The following is a 12,026-nucleotide window of genomic DNA, read 5'->3' as shown; positions in this document are numbered from 1 at the left end:
TATGATATTCCCTGTATATCTCAATTCAAAATATCGCTGGCTGTTATGCAGAGGCATGTGTTGGTTGCTTTAGGATTAAACACAGACCAGAAACCCTGGAGAAAAATATCATCCAGTTCTTTAAAAAACTCACACCTGTCTTTAATTTTTCCTTCTGGCTTCACTTTTAAAATCACGCTCATTGTTCAAATATTAATAGTAAATTATGTCAGAAAAACTGTCTTCAGACAGGCAAGGACCAAGAGTCTAGCCTGGCCTTTTCATGGGTTTTGGAGAATGTGATGGATGAGTAATATCTGCTAATATGTAAATGGTAACCCTGTTTCACACACTATTTTCCTGCTCGCGAGTGAGTGTTGTCTACGTATGAACTCATGTGTTCTCAGAGGCAGGCTCTTCCTGACTCCTCTGTCTCTTTGAACAGTGTCGCTATTCTCCACATTTTCCCCACTTCAAACTATAGTCATCTTTGACTCCTCCCCTTTCTTTGATGTATTGAAACAATCGCTAAACTCCATGGATTCCTTCTTTTCAGTATGCATTACATCAGGTTTATTTCTTCATTCCTATTATTTTTCACAAATGTCAAATAAAGTCATATTTTGTGAACAGTAAAGAACACAGGTTTGGTGTCAGGCAGAACAGAGTTTGAGTCCTATATCTGCCACTTAGTACCTACATGTCATTGCTTAATCTCCCTGACCCTTAGTTACCTTATCTTTAAAATGAGGATCACTGTTGTACTGGCCTCAAAGAGTTGTTGTGAGAATTAAATGTCAGAATGTATGTAAAATACACAGTAGAGTGCAGAGCACATAATCAGTGTTCAACAAATAATGGTCCTCCCTTATCCTCGGTTTTACTCTCTGTGGTTTCAGTTACCCACAGTCAACCTAGGCCCCCAAAAGTTAAATGGAAAATTCCAGAAATAAACAATTCATGCATTGCCATGCTGCTCCATCCTGCCCAGGATGTGACTCATCCCTTTGCCTGGCATACACATGCTGTATTCACTACCCACCCATTAGTCACTTACCCTGGTTCCCCGAAAATAAGACCTAGCTGGACAATCAGCTCTAATGTGTCTTTTGGAGCAAAAATTAATATAAGACCGGGTATTATATTATACCCGGTCTTATATTATAGTAAAATAAGACCAGGTCTTATGTTAATTTTTTCTCCAAAAGACACATTAGAGCTGATTGTCTAGCTAGGTCTTATTTTCAGGGAAACACAGTAGTAGCCATCTGGATTATCAGATTGACTGTCACAGTATCTCAGTACTTGTGTTCAAGTAATCCTTATTTTACCTAATAATGGTCCCAAAATGCAAGGGTAGTGATACTTGCAATTCAGATATGCCAAAAACAAGCCATTTCTTTTAAATGAAAAGGTGAAAGTTCTTGACTTAAGAAGGAAAGAAAATTGTATGCTGAGGTTGCTAAGATCTATGGTAAGAACAAATCTTCAATCCATAAAATTGTGAAGAAGAAAAAAGAAATCCATGCTAGTTTTGCTGTCGTACCTCAAACAGCGAAGTTAACAGCCATAGTGCGTGATAAGTTAAGATGGAAAAGCATTAAATTTGTGGGTGGAAGACAATTGATGTGATTGATGGCAACATGTGCCCCAAAACATTGAGCCTATATAAACACTCAGCAAAGGATCCCCGAAATAGTGACACCAAACCTTTCATTGCAAGTAAGGGATGGTTACATAGATTCAGGAATAGGTTTGGACTGAAAAAATATAAAAAAATACTGTGGAGAGAGAAAGAGAGAGAGAGAGAGAAAGAGAGAGAGAGAGAGAGAGAGACCACATTCACATAACTTTTATTATAATATACTATTATAATTGTTCTATTTTATTATTAGTTATTGTTGTTAATCTCTTACTGTGCCTAGTTTATAAGTTAGACTTTATCATAGGTATGCATATATAGGAAAAAATATACTATACGAGGTCTGACAATTAAGTTCGCGAACTCATCCTAGAAAAAGTACTACATACCTCATTGCTGAATATCACTACAGTCACCTTCAAAGTGCTCCCCTTGGGACTGTGGGCAGCGATGCAAGTGCCTAGTCCACCTTTCAAAGCAATTTTGGAACTCTTTTTCTGGAATGGCCTTCAGAGCTGTCGTCATATTACCCTTGATGTCCTGAAGTCATCAAAACGTCTTCTTTTAAATATTTCCTTTATCTTCGGGTAAAGAAAGAAATCACTGGGGGCCAGATCAGGTGAGTAGGGAGGGTGTTCCAATACAGTTACTTGTTTACTGTATTGAAAGGGGCTAAAAACTCCCTCACAGACAGTGCCATGTGAGCTGGTGCATTGTTGTGATGTAAGAGCCATGAATTGTTGGCGAAAAGTTCAGGTTGTCTAACTTTTTCATGCAGCCTTTTCAGCACTTCCAAACAGTAAACTTGGTTAACTGTTTGTCCAGTTGGTACAAATTCATAATGAATAATCCCTCTGATAATCACAAAAGGTTAGCCACATCATTGCAACAAGTTCATGAACTTAATTGTCTGACCTTGTATATAGGGTTCAGTACTACTGGTGGTTTCAGGCATCTATGTATTCCTCGCAGATAAGGGGAGACTACTGTATTACTGTATTTGTATTCACCCCTCCTTGCCCATCCTACTTCCTGCAAGCAGGCTAATCCTCTTAAAGCCCAGCTCTGACATTTTCTCTTCCATATTCCCAAAGATACACCTCATTGCAGGGTGGTTAAAAGCTGTCTTCTGTAGCGGGATGGTTTGGGTTACCATTTACTAGTCGTGTGATCTTGAGCCTGTTTCTTAACTTCTGTCAACTTCTTTATCTCTAAAATAGGGATAATTCTATCAACCTCAAAGGGTTATTATGAAGTTTATATTGTGTAATATTATTAGTTAATATTTTATAGTGCCGGGCACACAATAAGTCAATATTAGTCTTTGATAAATAAAGGCCTACGCTGGCTTCTTATATTTGCTCTTTCATAAACATGCTCTGTATTTGCTCCTTTGGTCTTGCTGTTTCTTTCACGGGGAATGCAGGGTAGTTTAGTGGAAAGAGTACTTGCAGCCCAGGGAGAGTATTAGATTTTACTTACATGCCAGTTTCAACTAGTTAGGAGCTACCCAGATTATTTGCAAAACATTCTGAGACTTTGTATGGTTTTAGAGGGAGAGCCCCTAGTCATGCCGCCAGTGAGCCTTGGAGGTAGAAGACACATCCTTGTATTTTGCCACAATAAAGTCAAAGTCATAGTCATTTGTAAGAATCACAGTGTTTTCATAATAAAAATATACAATTTTGGGTGAGAGATAAATTTTCTTAATATTGAGGGCTAAAGAAAAGGATCTCCATGGCTCTTCTTAAGTAGCATTCTTCTATTTGCTTTATATACTTGGAATTCATCTATTCCTCACAGCATCTCTGAGGTAGATACTATTATTGTCCTCATCTTCTTTTTACAAATGAGGAAGAAAAGGCACAGGCAGTCAAGTAACTTGCATGAGATAATGCCATTAATAAAATGGTAGGACTGGGATTTGAAACCTGGGCAGTCTAGCTCTAAAGTCTACAGTTTTGGCTGCCGTGTTAAACGTAACTCTTGGTCCTTGGCTTACTTTTTAAGTCAGTCTAATTTAATTTAAAAACAAGGAACATCAATTCAATTTGAGTAAATTTGCTTCACTACTTCCAGACACTTAATTCTATAAAGGTCCAAATCCCTGTTCAAATACATATCTTTATGATGACTTGGGTTGATCCAGCAATAATAGTAAGAATGTTGACCAGTGGGTTTAAACACTTCCCTGGACAGCTCCAGGGGTGCACAGAAGTTTTTCTGGGTTCTGAGGGCTGGTAGTAATAGGTGTGAAAAGGGTTCAGAGCCTACACTCCCATCTTAACCAGAGTAACCTTGCTTTACCTATTTAAAAATTGTGATTTTAAATAGGTTTTCTTTTCAAGAAAATGATCTTTGCCTTTAAAAAGTGAAGCATCACTGATCTAGAGAAATAAATGGACAGCATATTTTAGGGGTAACTCTTATTAAATATTATTTCTGGTCAGTGAGCTGCCAATGTGAGTTTGGCAGCAGCATGTGCAAAACTGTATTTCCAGGAAGAACCAGGAGTACAAATAATGTTATAGTTATGGTCAGATACATACTCATTGGTGCAAAGGGCAATGGTAATATTCTTTAATAAAAATGAGGCACCAACCTGGACTCACATAGTAGTCACGAGGATATTTCTATACTCAGTGGCTCATTCCTTGAGTATTAGGGATTTATATGTTGAAACAAAGTATTGGGTCTGTCACGTGGGGTGTCATGAGGGGTCTCTGGTCCCTCTCTCACAGAAGAACACAGGACATGGTGAGGCCAAAAAAAACACCCACGGAGCCATAGATAGGGGAGTCATACCATTATATTCTCGCTGGCGGCATCCACCTCTCTGCAATTCGCAATCCCTTGCCAGCCCCCATTTGCTGCCATGCCAGTTATATTAGTGGCCAATGGCTCATTGGTTACAGCTGATGGACAACTAGCCACAGCTGATGGCCATCCAATCACCGTTTACTACCTGAGCCAGCACCTTTCCACGTGAGGCCAAGAGCCTGGAAACTGCACTCCTGGCTCTGTTCCCACGGGGTCTCCTTGTAAACCCCGTTTCCCAGTCTTTGTTGTTAGTCAAGAGCACATGTTTAAGCTCTCTTACTCAGGCATAATAGGAAAAAATATTATATCTGTCCTCAGTGGATTTTGTAGTATCTTGAGTTGTGGGGACAGAGTCCCAGAGAGCAGTTTCCAGGCTCTTGGCCTCATGTGGAAAGGTGCTGCCTCGGGTAGTAGATGGCTGTCAGCTGTGCCTAGTTGGCCATCAGCTGTAACCAGTTAGCCATTGGCCACTGATATAACTGCCGCAGCTGCATTGGTTGGTCGGTTGGTTGGTTGGCAGGCAGAGAAGCGGACAGCAGGTTGCAGGTCATGTGATCCAGCCTCCAGTGAGACTATAGTGGTATGACTCCCCTACCTATGGCTCCATGGGTGTTCCTTTTTGGCCTAGCCATATCCTGCATTCTTATGTGGGGAGTGGGACCAGACACCCTGCAGGCTGCCTCTCATGACAAATGGTGCAGCGAGTAGGGTCTCCCGCAGAAAATGAGTGTTCAATTTTTTAAAAAAAGATTCTGCTTTTTAATAGCAAGGCTATCCTGAGATTTAATATCCAGGTTATCCTGAGATTGGAAAAGTTTCATGAAAGCTATTTTTCATCACATTAAACCATATCAACCTTGATTTGTAATAAAGGGGAGAACTGAGGAGGAGATAAGCAACAATTGGAAGAGTGCTCCTAGGACTTGTGGTCTAAGACACTTGGGTAAGTGTTCTAAGAATCCAGGGAGGGCTCTAAATATACCCTGTTTTTCTTCAGAACTGACTTGTCAAAATGCAAATTATTGGGTCACCCAGGGAGGCCTTTAGGTGTATGCCTAAAAAAATCATCTGTCTTCAAGACACGGTATGATTCTATTAGTAACCAGTTTTTCAGTATCATAGGAAACAAGACTGTGGTGCTAATTATTTAAATTAGGACTGTGGTGCTAATTATTTAAAACTTGGAATGAATAACTTGTTTGGCTTTGGGATGCATTACTTTATTGTCCTGTACTGGATTTCCCCTTCTAGTTATAATTTGCTTCAGGCCGATAGCATTCAAAATGACTACTTTGATGGGAGGTATAACAATACCTGACATCAAATTATACTACAAGGCTACAGTAATAAAAACAGCATGGTACTGGCATAAAAACAGACACATAGGTCAATGGAACAGAATAGAGAGTCCAGAAATAAATCCATGCCTATATGGCCATTTAATCTACGACAATGGAAGCAAGAATGTACGGTGGGGTAAAGACAGTCTATTCAATAGATGGTGCTGGACAGACACATGCAAAAAAATGAAGCTGGACCACCTCCTTACACCATATACAAAAATAAATTCAAAATGGCTTAAAGACTTAAATGTAAGATCTGAAACCATAACATTCGTAGAAGAAAATATAGGAAGAAACTTCACAGACATTACCCGGAGTAAGATTTTTACTGATATATCCTCTCGCGCAAGGGAAGTAAGAGAAAAATAAACATGTGGGATTACATCAAACTAAAAAGTTTTTTCACAACAAAGGAAACCATCCATAAAACAAAAAGGGACCCTACTGAACGGGAAAAGATATTTGCCAATGATATATCTGATAAGGGGTTAATATCACAAATTTATAAAAACCTCACTCAACTCCAAAAAAACAAACAACCCAATTAAAAGATGGGCAGAGAACATGAAGAGACATTTTTCTAAAAAGGACATACAGATGGCAAACAGACATATGAAGAAATGCACAACCTCACTAACCATCAGGGAAAAGCAAATAAAAACCACAATGAGATACCACCTCACCCCAGTCAAAATGGCTATCATCAATAAATCAGCAAACAACAAGTGCTGGCACTGATGTGGAGAAAAGGGAGCGCTTGTGCACTGTTGGTGGGATTGCAGATTTGTGCAACTACTATGGAAAACAGTATGGAGGTATCTCAAAAATCTGAAAATGGAACTACCTTATGATACAGCAATTCCACTCCTAGGTATCTATCCGGAGAAATCCAGACCTCTAATTCAAAAAACTTTATGCACTCCTATGTTTATTGCAGCTCTATACACAATAGCCAAGACATGGAAACAACCAAAATGCCCATTGGTAGATGACTGGATTAAGAAATTGTGGTACATTTATACAATGGAGTATTACCCAGTCATAAAGAAGAAAGAAATCTTACCATTTGCAACAACATGGATGAACCTAGAGAACATTATGTTAAGTGAAATAAGTCAGACAGAGAAAGACAAATACCATATGATCTCACTTATATGTGGAATCTAAAGAAAAGAATAAGTGAATGAAGTAACTAATCAGAAACAGTTTTAGAGACAGAGAGGAAAAACTGAGGGTTGCTAGATGGGGGGTGGGGTGGGGATAAAGGGGAAGGTGGGGGATTGAGAAAAAAAGAGTCTTCATTATAACAACTTCCATTTTGATGGTTGTCGTGCGGGGGACCCTGCTTGCTGCGCCATTTGTCATGCGGGGCGGCCTGCGGGTTCTCTGCTTCCGCTCCCCACACAAGAATGCAGGACATGGCTAGGCCAAAAAGGAACACCCACGGAGCCATAGATGGGGGAGTCATACCACTACATTCTCGCTGGCGGCATCTACCTCTCTGCAATACGCTCCTGCTCGCTCAGCCACCATCTTCTTGCTAGCCCCCATCTTTTTTGCTAGCATAGCCACAGCAGTTATATCAGTGGCCAATGGCTCACTGGTTACAGCTGATAGCCACAGCTGATGGCCATCCAATCACCGTTGATGGCCATTTACTACCTGAGCCAGCACCTGTCTATGTGAGGCCGAGAGCCTGGAAACCGCTCTCTGGGGCTCTGTCGCCACAATGGTTCTTTACCATTTTAAAAATACCTTTATGTGATCGTTAATATGCTTTACTTGCAGAGTTTCGATAATGCTAACATTTAAAATGAAAATTTTTGATGGTGATTATTATTTTTTAAATTCTTTTAAATTTATTGGGGTGACATTGGTTAATAAAATTATGTAAATTTCAAGTGTAAGGAAGCTAAAAGTAAAAAAAACAACAAAAAAAACTCAGCATAGGGAAATAATCCACAATATCATAACAATGTACGATGACTGACGATTACTAGACTTATTATGGTGATCACTTCATAAGGTATGTAAACATTGAGTCATTCTGTGGTACAGCTGAAACCAATACAACATTGCATGTCAACTATAATTAAAAATAAATTTTAAAAATAAAATAAAATAAAATGACTACTTTGAGAAGCACCCACCAGCTCGGGATGGACCAAGAGGCTTTGGGAGAATGCTGATAAACAAGAGACAGTCAGCCTGATTTATCATTCCATGTGGAAAATCTACCAAACAGTAATCCACACAGGGAATAACTGAGAGCTGATTTTACAAGCAAAACCCATTACTCAAGTTGATTTGTGACTCTGTTCAGCGGTAACTCTAATCTCCAAGGCATACCTCCTCAATACCTTTATCTCTTAAGAGTGAATTAATAAAATACTGAGAGCACAGAAGGGAAATCCTCAGTCCTCAGCATTGGCACAGGCAACAAAGCCCTGGATACCTGCAGACTTAATTTAAATGAAGTAAGCCTTGAATTCCTCCTAAAACAGTTTTGAAGTTGAATACTTCAAAACCTGCATAATTTGAATGTCCGCTTTTCTCAGGTAAAGGTACCTTTTTAAATGCGTTTCTGAAAGAAAATCTTAAAGACGGTTATGGAAGACAAAATCCTGATATGAACCATGGTGAATATTCAAATAGAGCACCTTCCAGTGGGGCTTTAGAAATGCATTTGTGTGTTTTTTTTGTTTTGTTTCCCAATAGCAATTCTCATTCAGAGGGTAATGAGTTTTGGAGAAGTTGAACCAGCAGTCATATGGAAAATTATGCTGGTTCTTTCTGTAGTGGTTTTGGGTATATGATGATGACTCATAGTTATTTCTTAGGTAAGGAAGTGGAAGCTTTAGTTTTTCTGAGCAACACTGCCTCCTTGTGTAATGAGAATTACCTTCTAGTCCATTAATCTACATAATTTTTCAAAAAAGTAATTTCATTTAAATTTAGTGGGTTAAACAACCCAAACCTCACTGAAGAAAATTCCTTTGTGCTCATGTTTGATAATTTCTATCAAAAGGCCAACCATCTTTTTTTTTTTTCAGCGACAGTTTTCCCAATTTGACATTATCTATACTTTTTGGCTCTTATTCCTAATCCCTTTCATTGTGCCTTTAAAGTAGTGGAAAGAAATAGAGAAAATGGATGAAATACAAAGCAACATTTTTGCTGCAATATTTTTGTTACATCAGTTTTGGAAATTTTTCTGGGAAAGACAATAGAAACCTTTGGGTCAATGAAAAAAAATCCACTACTCCAAAGATTGAAAATATATAGTTTTAACATTATCAAAAGCAGTTGATCCAAAGTAGTAAAGCCTAATATATATTTTATATATTTCCTCTTCTTTCTCCTACTTATTTAGAAGATTGGTTCTGTCCAGCATCATGCAAATAATTCAACAAGTATCTATGTGCATCTGTTAGGTACCAGGCACTCTTTTGGATGCTGGAGAAACCGCAGGTAACAAAATAGAGAAACATCCCACCCCTCATAAAGTTTATATTCTAGTTAGGGGACAAATCAGAAAGATTCTAAAGTAAAATATATATTATTTTAGAAGGTGGTGAGTCCTAAGTAGAAAAAACAAAACAGAGAAAGGGGGTAGAGAATGTCCAGAATGAGGAATAATATTGCAATATTAGATAGGGTGGCAGGAAAGGCCTTACTAAAGAAGTGATATATAGGTGAAGCTGTGGAAAAGCAGAGAGAACAAACCACAAAGATATTTGCAAGAAAAATGTTCCATGCACAGGTAACAAGTGCAAAACTCTTGAGCAGGAAGTGTGTGCCTGGACTATCTGAGTGACAGTGAGAAGGCCGGTGTGGCTGAAGCAGAGTGGTCAAGTGGTGGCTCATAGAGGATGAGGCCAGACAGGATCTTATCGACTTTGTAAGGATTTGGGATTTTAGGCCATTGTGGAATTTTGAGCAGAGGGGTGAGATGTTCTGACTTCTTTAATAAAATAGAATGAAAGCAAGTAAAGGTGAAAATAGAGTGCATGGCTAGAAGACTAAATTTTGATTTTAATCATCCCATCATCTATTAAATACCCTCATAAATCAAGAATTTATTAGTAACATATAGAGGCACTTGTTATGATTAAGGTTTGTTATTAATAATGAGTTACCATATAATAAAAAAAGTTGAACACTAAGCAGGGAATAATTTCTTAGAATATTTAACAGTAACCATCAAGGAGATTTTTACTAAAACAAATGATTAGATTTGGGAATTAGAAATGCTAATATGATTCTAATTCATATTCCATGTTTGTAGAAACTTACCCCATTTTACAAAATTGTGACTTCTGCAGAAAGAAATTTACGACATTTAGGAATGTCCATCCTCTAAGAGATGAGCCCCTTCCTGACTGTGTTAATTGAACCTAAAAATTTCAACCCAGAAGATCTTTTTACAATGAACAGAATAAAACTTGCTTTGTTTTATATATAGAAACTCAGCCATTGTACTAGCTCTAATTCAGCGAATTCTTTCCTTGCATTGCAACTTTCTGTGCTTTTCTAGAATTACTTTAAATGTCCTGCTTTGCCACTTTACTCAATTCATGTTAGTTTTGTAATTAATGTTTAGAAAATTGAAACATTATTATTACCTCAAAAGATAGTCCCTGAAAGCAAACTGTGGTTTCTGTATACACTGCTAGTAAGGAGGTTAGCACATTTTTAGATCTGCAGGGATCCTTTACATCACCCTCCCACGCAGGTGTTGACTTGAGTATTAAAGTCTAGAATAGTGTTGACAGTGTCCCACTAACACTGATGGGGGGACTCTCAAGGACCTACCTCATGCCCCCAGAAGAATCTGTAAGTGACTCAAGGTAAGAAAAGCCTCCAATATTCCCGTGGCTTAATACAAAAAGCATACATTATTTGTTCATTCAACATATATTTATTGAATACCTACTATGTGCAAGCTGCTGTACGAGGATACAGATATTCAAGAATCAAAAGAAATGGCCTAATAAATACATGGATTATCTACCTTCAGTTGATACTGCTTTATTAATAACAACTTTACCCCGTGTCCTTAGGCATTTACTATTCATAAACTAAAACTGAATCCTACCTAGTTACATAAAACGTTACAGATATAGAACATTATCATTTCTATATTGACCCTCAATTTGAGAATCACTGTATTCTCTCCTCCTCAGGCTTAGAATAGACATGGATATATTATCCCTTATCCTTCCACTTCCCATCCATGCCCAAAGTTCTTAAACATTTATTTCATCTTCTCTGATCATAGCTGCTGATTCCCTCTGATTAGCCAAGCTTGTTTGTTCGACACAAATCCAGAATTCAAGCCTATAGAGAATTTCGCCATCAATTCTAGGAGGAATTACCACCTGTGTCCCCTTAATTATGTTTCCTTGGGAACCAGAAAAAAAAAATTTCAAGCTTTTCGCCTAAGCTGGGTTTAAGGTCAGTCTTAGCTGAAGCGTGGAATTTTCCTAGGTGCTCATAGCTTTCTTCAAGGTCCTTCTCCCTTGCAGGCCCTCTGGGACCCCGTGATGCCCCTAGGCTCTTCGTAGTCCCCTCAGGATCACTTGATAGAGCCCCTTCCTTCCCAGTACAAATTGAATCCCTCCTCGCTACCTTTCCTCCTTTAGTCCTTTGTCTAGATTTTTATAGGATGGATTTTTGAGCAAATAAATCCTTACAGGTCTCCTCAAACCACAGCAAATAACAGTATTCCACTGTCGGGGTAGCTGCTCCATAGATTTATAATCATAGCATATTTTAGAACCAGAAAGAACCTCAGAGCTTTTCTGTTTTTTGTTTTGTGTTTGTTTTAATTAGCATTATCTTCGCTTAAAGAGACTTACTTGGAAATCCAGTATATAAAATGAGCAGAGCGGTGCTAGATGGAGGGGCAACGAGTCCCCGCCGTCCTCCAACTTCTCACCCTTCACATTCCCCACCGCAGCCCAGAGACACCACAGAAACACTCTCCCACAGAGACCTCTGTAAACTGCCTTATTTGCTAGATGAGGATTGCCTAAGAGCTTCATTTTGTACTTCCTCTTGCCTCGTAGAGGTCTGATCTCTGTTCCCGTGAACCTGAGCTTGCTATTTCCCTGCCCCCAACCTACTTGGAGGGTGAGGTGCCAGTTCCCTGACAGGCATAACCACACTTTGCCATAGTGTGTGTCACGAGGCTAGGGCTGATGGAGAAGGGTCCTTTAGACTATTCCACGAGTCTTCAC

At 38.8% G+C, this 12,026-nt stretch overlaps 1 protein-coding gene across 1 annotated transcript in view; it reads right to left on the bottom strand.

The window, feature by feature from the left end:
* RPF1 (ribosome production factor 1 homolog) overlaps window positions 1–11,769 on the bottom strand; it is a 49,612-nt gene extending 37,843 nt beyond the window's left edge. The window contains exon 1 of the mRNA XM_019715228.2: window positions 11,646–11,769. The gene's annotated coding sequence lies outside the window, so the exon portion shown is untranslated. The remainder of the gene's footprint in view (window positions 1–11,645) is intronic.
* Between the last annotated feature and the right edge of the window lie 257 nt (window positions 11,770–12,026).

The sequence above is a fragment of the Rhinolophus sinicus genome, linkage group LG06 (genome assembly GCF_036562045.2).
Source record: "Rhinolophus sinicus isolate RSC01 linkage group LG06, ASM3656204v1, whole genome shotgun sequence".
In the NCBI taxonomy this organism is placed as follows: domain Eukaryota; kingdom Metazoa; phylum Chordata; class Mammalia; order Chiroptera; family Rhinolophidae; genus Rhinolophus; species Rhinolophus sinicus.
Note: the sequence above shows the minus strand (reverse complement) of the source record. Positions and strands in the feature narration are given on the sequence as shown.